The sequence below is a fragment of the Falco naumanni genome, chromosome 8 (assembly GCF_017639655.2).
Source record: "Falco naumanni isolate bFalNau1 chromosome 8, bFalNau1.pat, whole genome shotgun sequence".
Lineage (NCBI taxonomy): Eukaryota > Metazoa > Chordata > Aves > Falconiformes > Falconidae > Falco > Falco naumanni.
In genome coordinates, this window is record NC_054061.1 from 5,017,242 (window position 1) to 5,023,779 (window position 6,538).

The following is a 6,538-nucleotide window of genomic DNA, read 5'->3' on the forward strand; positions in this document are numbered from 1 at the left end:
ACACCACCGAGGGTAGATCAGAGTTGAAAACACTTTCCTGAGCGCATGGGAAAGGCAGAATGCATGAGGAAGCAGAACAGGAATAAACTCGATCCCAGGACGGGACCTCCTCCCGCTCAGGAGGATGGACCCAGACCTGGCTGTGCCTCCGGGCCCACACCCAGGCTGCCATCTGAGTACTCTTGCAAACAGCAAGCACAGAAATGCCCCCAGACTTTCTTCCCCTGGAGGAGAGACCCAGATGTCCCCCGCCATGGTGCAGAGATACCAGGGGATAAACCCACAGCAAAGAAGGGTCTGCAGATCCCCTCACTCACACCAACCGCCCCCACGTCCCTCACTCTGCTTAGCCCAAGTAATCCAGATAAATAAAGTAAGCATGCCTCATTTTTCCTGGCACCAGAAAAAGAGCATATTAGCTGCCTTTGAGCAACAATTAGGAAGCAGAACATTACTCTGGGCATTGCTAAAGAAGTAGATCATCCCTTGGAGCAGGAGCCATAATAGCTTTTGAATCATTATAAGCACCGCACATTCAAGCAACAGTGATTTGCACTGAAAATAATCTAAGGAAGACTGTGAAAGCAGCATTTATGTAAATAAACTAACCTTAGCATTTTGATGCATTTGTATTGCACAAGGGTTTTGTTTTTCTACACCAAAGGAACCTCATATAAGAGAAAGAAATTAAGTACAAACAGGATTAAAGGGCTTCAAGTATTTTAATATTTCACTTTCATTTGGTGGACAACTATTTTCCACAATCTGATACTAGATGCAAATAGTTGCAGCCAAATTCAATTCTATGTTTACCCATGCAATTTCAGGTTGATATCAAATTGTCAGATTTATTCAAACCCAATGAAAATTGCACATCAATCACAATGTCTGTAGCAGAACCAGAGCTGAATCAAAACGGGGAATAGCTCTGAGAAACTGTCACTCAGAAAAAAAGTAGTTTTGAAACTGTTACTCCTGCAAGACCCTAACACTGTCCCTAGCCACCCGTACCTCTGCAGCCATTAAAAAAAAAAATTAAAAAGAAAGTGAAGTAATAACAAATTAAAAAGAAATGTCTTTGGGGGGAAACAGCATAGATGTGCAGCTCTGCAAGGCAGAGAGCTCAGAGGGTTTTAACTAACTGAACTGCTGTATCACAAGACACCAAAACATTTATTTCCAGGACTACGTAGTTAATGCAGCTCAGTTTTAAAGTCTGTTTGTCCAATTCAATGAGAAAAACTGATTTCAGTTAAACTGCTATTCCCTAAGGGATATTTTGTTTGGGTTTACATTCATTTTACTTAAACTATTTCAATTTTGCCTACAGGAAGAGTGCTTGGGTTTAAAAATACAGTTGCAAGAAACAAACAAAACTGCCCCATGATGCCAATTGTACCAACAAGGAGCTGAATTCCTCATGGGGTGGTACCCTCTACGGTATCTCGCTTCTCTCATTGCTAGAAAAATAACACTAGGTTAGCAATCAACAGCTTTACCAGTAAAGATGCAAACATGGTCCTTCTGGATAGTTGTCCCTGTCCCCGTCAACCCAAGCCAACCCTGACGGTGCTTTTTTAGGCAGGAGAATTTATGAGGAGCGCACACCCCATACATCTTCATTGACTGGCCTCACAGCCTCAGCACCGTTGACCTCTGAAAGCTTCAGCACAAATTAAGGTGTCCAGGTAAGTTTTGAATAATTTGTTTCACAATGTCAAGAGTCCTTGATCGAGGTAGGAGAAAACAGTGCCAGGCAAGGCCAAATCCTCACACAACTCTTACTTAACGTCCTTTACGCTGCGGGGTTTCTGATGGGTTGGGAGCCTGTGATGGATGAACCTGCAGCTGCTGCTTTATCAGTGGCAGTTTCCAGCCTTCACTCAAGGGATACCTGGCTAACTCAAAGGTCACCGACGCGCTGGTCCCCCGCCCCGTGTTTTCCCAGGGAGGGACCATAGCCCATCAGTGCCCTGATCCCAGCGCACGCGGCTGCAGCCTGAGCCTCTGAAGAAAAGCGACGGGGGCGGCCGTCTTGCTGGAAGACATGCCCAGGAGGCGGCGCGTTCCGGCAGAGATGCGCCAATGAGTTGTTGCAATGATTGGCAACAAGGCACGGGGAGGACAGCAAAAGCCCAGGCAGTTTTGGGGAGAATAAAGCAAGGTGTCAGAGTGAAAAACCTATCCAACACAAGTAAAGGTGTGCTGGGCGTCACTGTTCTCCTGCATGTCTTACTTGAAACGCTGCAGGCGCTGCCTTTACAAACGCACCCGTATTAAGTGGCAAGACGAGCAGCCATGGAGCACTGCTCAGCAGCACAGCAGCACCCCCTCTGCCTCAGCGACACTGCTTTGGGACTGTGGCACTTACCTTAGCCAACAGCCATTTTCTGTGGCCGAGTAAAACATGGGTGATGGACCAACAAGACAGTCGCAGGGACACAGTTGAAGTCAATCTTCAATCTTTACCCAGGGCATGGGTGACCAAAGCAAAAGAGCATTTGCTCTGACACAAGACATGCAACGATGCCAGTGATCAACGAAGATATCAATGATTGCCAGGAGCAACCCCAGCCTGGCACTGCACCACACAGAGATGCCAGAGGGCTCAGCAAGCTCCAAGAGCCACATCTCAGATGCCCACAGCTGCTCAAGGTGCTGCAAACTTGGACTTCTCTCATGCCATGGAAGCCACAAAATCCCTCATCAAAGCGATAGCACCACATCACAGGGATGTTCTTACATTGACTATCACAAATAAAAAAGGGGAATGTCAAAGCTGTTCTGAAAAGCTGTTGGTGAGCAGAGGACCAACAGACAAGAGCAAGTCTGCAGCCACAGCAATACTCCAGGCCTGTCTACACTGCAAAGTGAGAGAGGACTTCACTCACGTGAGTGAGAGCAGCCTTCAGAAGCCATAGCTGCAGTCAACATGCTGCCATCCCACCATGGTATGGGGCTCACTCTTTCTATTTTATGATTTTGCTATGTGTAGTTTTCTTTTAGACAGGGTTTGCAAATTTGAGGCAACTATATTTTATAAAATAGAGTTTTCTCCTATCTGCATACTAAATATTAAAACATCCTCACTGCAGTTTTAGGCAGGGAATGTTTATGGAAGAACATCATGCAGATGTGGTGAAAGGCTAATAAAGTGATGCTAATTATCTAATCAATCTTTCTTAACCTTTGTCTTAGACACTACACAGTGCTTATGCTAAGCTTAGATCCATTTTTCAGGGTCTAAATAATGTTGTAATCATAGCTGTAATGTGTGGGTTCATTGGAAACTTCTCTTTAACTGCAGCATTGTCAGTTTACACAGAAATCTGTCTATAAGCCATCTGTTGCAGAAACTGGTCATTATCAATTTCATCAATCTGTTCCCAAATATTGCAGATGCGAGCCACTAGGAACCATCTGTTAGTGTCAAAAAAGTAACAATTCAATAAGCAGATTATTTGGGGAGGAGGTGGGGAAATATGCTGCAGTATTTGGCACAAAAGGCAAACTCACTAATTGTTGCAGTTTTACTACTGACCTACAACTTCTTTTGGAGCGATGCCAAGCTCATTGATTAACCATCAGTGGGAGGGAGATTTCCAGAAGACGGTAATAACCATCAGCAGTAATGAAACTGGAGAACTGACACCTACTCCTGGTGTAACATATTGTCCGACAGTGTCCAGGCTGGTGCCAGCAGTGACTTTCCCAAAGTCACCAGTGCAGTTTGAGCAGCTTTGAATGATTACCTTTAGCAGTAGTTTAAAGACAGCATGTATAAATGGGCTGAGATTGCCTATTTTCACGGATTTCTTCAGCCTTGTGAAATAAAACAAATTCCACATCTCTCTCCCAAATGCCCATCCCTCACTGCGACACTCACAATTGCTGGCACCATCTGGACACCCAAAACTCAGAACCCCTTGAGCCCTTTGCAGTGATCTGGCAAGGCATGTGGCACATAGCAGCATCTCTTTACATCCATCCCCACTAGAAAAAGCCGCCCAGGCCCTGCTGAGCAGCGGGCTGGGGGCTGACCGGGGGGCTGTGGGGGTCAGGGCTCATTGGTAGGGCCAGGACCTGAGCGTTGTCTTCTCAGAAGTGACAGGAGTAGAAGAGATAAATGGTGTGTTCTGGTCGAAAACCTTTTTGTCCCTCACTTTATCATTTATATATCTGCAAGCTGACACATTAAACATCCAACTCAGAATCTTAGATATTAACCATCATCATAATAGCTGTTTGACTGTCACCAAACTGCTCATGCCTTATATACCTGTTACGTCCAGAAGGTTGGCTTGTTCCTAAGGTGCCTCTGCTGAAGCCGCTGCAGTTGCCTGCATGCCATGCCATGCCATGCATGGGTGCAGAATCACAGGAACTGAAAAGTTTTGTGCAAGGCCAAGCACAAGCTGAAAAGTAAGAAAATCAAAGATGCAGCAGACACGGCAATGTGTAACTGCCAGCCAAAACTCATGACCCTTGCTAACAATTACATTTTCCCTTTGCTTTCCTTGTCCACAGAGAACACTGCTTTGACAAATCCCTGGCAGATAAACATGTAACACTGGAATAATAAAAGCACAGAAGCTCGGTGTTAATTAACTACCCTTGCAGCAAGAGCAAAAAAACATTTGTTTCCAGACACAGCTTTCTCATGAAAGAAAAATCCCAATTCAGTTCAGTTTGTAGGAGGACATGCATTCAGAAAGTGCTTCCATTTGCAGTTTCTAATGGACACTTTATTTGGGTCAGATGCATAACTGTATAAGCACTTATTCTCTGGGAAAGCTGCTTTGTCCATACAGTCAGCCTTGGGAGTCTTTCACCTCAGCAATTTAGGTTAAATCTTTATCTGTCTCCATCTCATTTAAAAATGCAATAAAAAAAAGACCAAGCCATTTTCTTCAGCCAAAATAGAAAGACAGTATCTGCAAAACTGCCCTGCCATCTAATCACCATCTTCGGGCCTTGCAATTCCTTAGATATATTCTGGTAAAGAAACCGCATCACAAGAACCCACACAGCTCCCCTCGCCACAACCCCAGTCGAGTAAAGCACCGACGCATCTTACACACCTTGCTGGGCTAATGCGTGTTCTCATGCCTTTATGTTCATATACACGTGTGTATGTATACACATATACATACACACACACACACAAGGAAGCATGTGAAAGTACTACATTAACTATTGCTTATGCTACCAAGCTGCAACAGCTCTTCCCATCTGACCTTCAAACCTTCAGAGACGTTCCCTTTGGGTATGTGTTCCCCATAAATCACAGCTGGAAGGAGCCAAGCTGGGGCTGATAAATGTGCGGGACGGGAACGAGCGTTCTCCATCAGGGAAGGAGCGTGGAGGTGGTCCAAGATGAACAAGGGAGTAGGTTCAGATGGTAGGGCTCCAAAAACCCTAATTAAGTGTTCATGGATGCTGTTGGGGGACAAAGAAATGCAAATGCCACACTGAGCAGGTGAGCGCTGGGGTAGGCGGCGGGAGAAGCTGGTATTTGTAAATATTTTACAGGAATTGAAATAGCTGAGCAGTTTGTTGGTAGAAGAAATGGAAAAAAATTAAAAGCTCAATATTCATAACGCTGTGCAGCAAAAGCCATACCTGTGTGGGATTATTACAAATGGATTTGGCTCTGCTTAGGGTTTTCAATTTGGTGTTTATAATAAAGGGAAGCTAAACTCTCTTACTCACAGCTGAACATCGGCATGCAGACCTGCAAGGATAACAGACCTTTTTGAATGTTAATTATCTTTAAAAGGCCTATTTGCCCAGAATTCTCTGAACCAGCTGTAACCAGCCACTAGTGTCACTGAGGAGAAATGATGGACGTCATGAGGAGTCATTTGATATCCATTAAAGGGGAGGAAAGTCATTAAAACATATTGGGCCCAGGGACCTTATGAAACAAAGAGAAGGTAATTACTTTAGGCTCAGGTTTACCTGCCTGGACTGATCAATAAAAAGACACCCTGAAAAGGAAAGGGGGAGTAGAAAGAACACATTTTGACATGCCTGCAAGGAACATCTGTCACCAGGGCAGAAAAGATGTCAGCCCACCTGCCTGAGCGCTGCTCACCCACTGCGTCCCTGCCAGGGGAGAGGGGTTCCCGGGGCAGCAGAAGCCCAAATCCACCTTTTTAGAGGAGTCACAGGTCCGAACGACTGCATCAGGACAACCTCAGCCCGCTCCTGGCTTCGGCTAGTTGTGTGACCTTCGGAATATCACTTAGGACATGGTCAGGTTGTATTAACTAAGCAGACGGAGGCACCTAATTAGGTGCCCTTGTTTTGCTGTCGCTGTGTATGGGTATCAGCTCTCCTCGCAGGGGCTGAGCTGTGGGTAGCAGAGCATTTCTGAAGCTTAAAGCACGTCTTCAGTGGCTCTGCAGCTCTGTGGAAGCAACCAAGCTGCTTTTTCAGCATGGCAGTAAAGATTAGCTTTGCAAAATTTCCTGGGATTATGGAACATCTTCTGCGGCTCTCCATGGCCAGACGCTCAGAGGCAGCAGGATTCAAG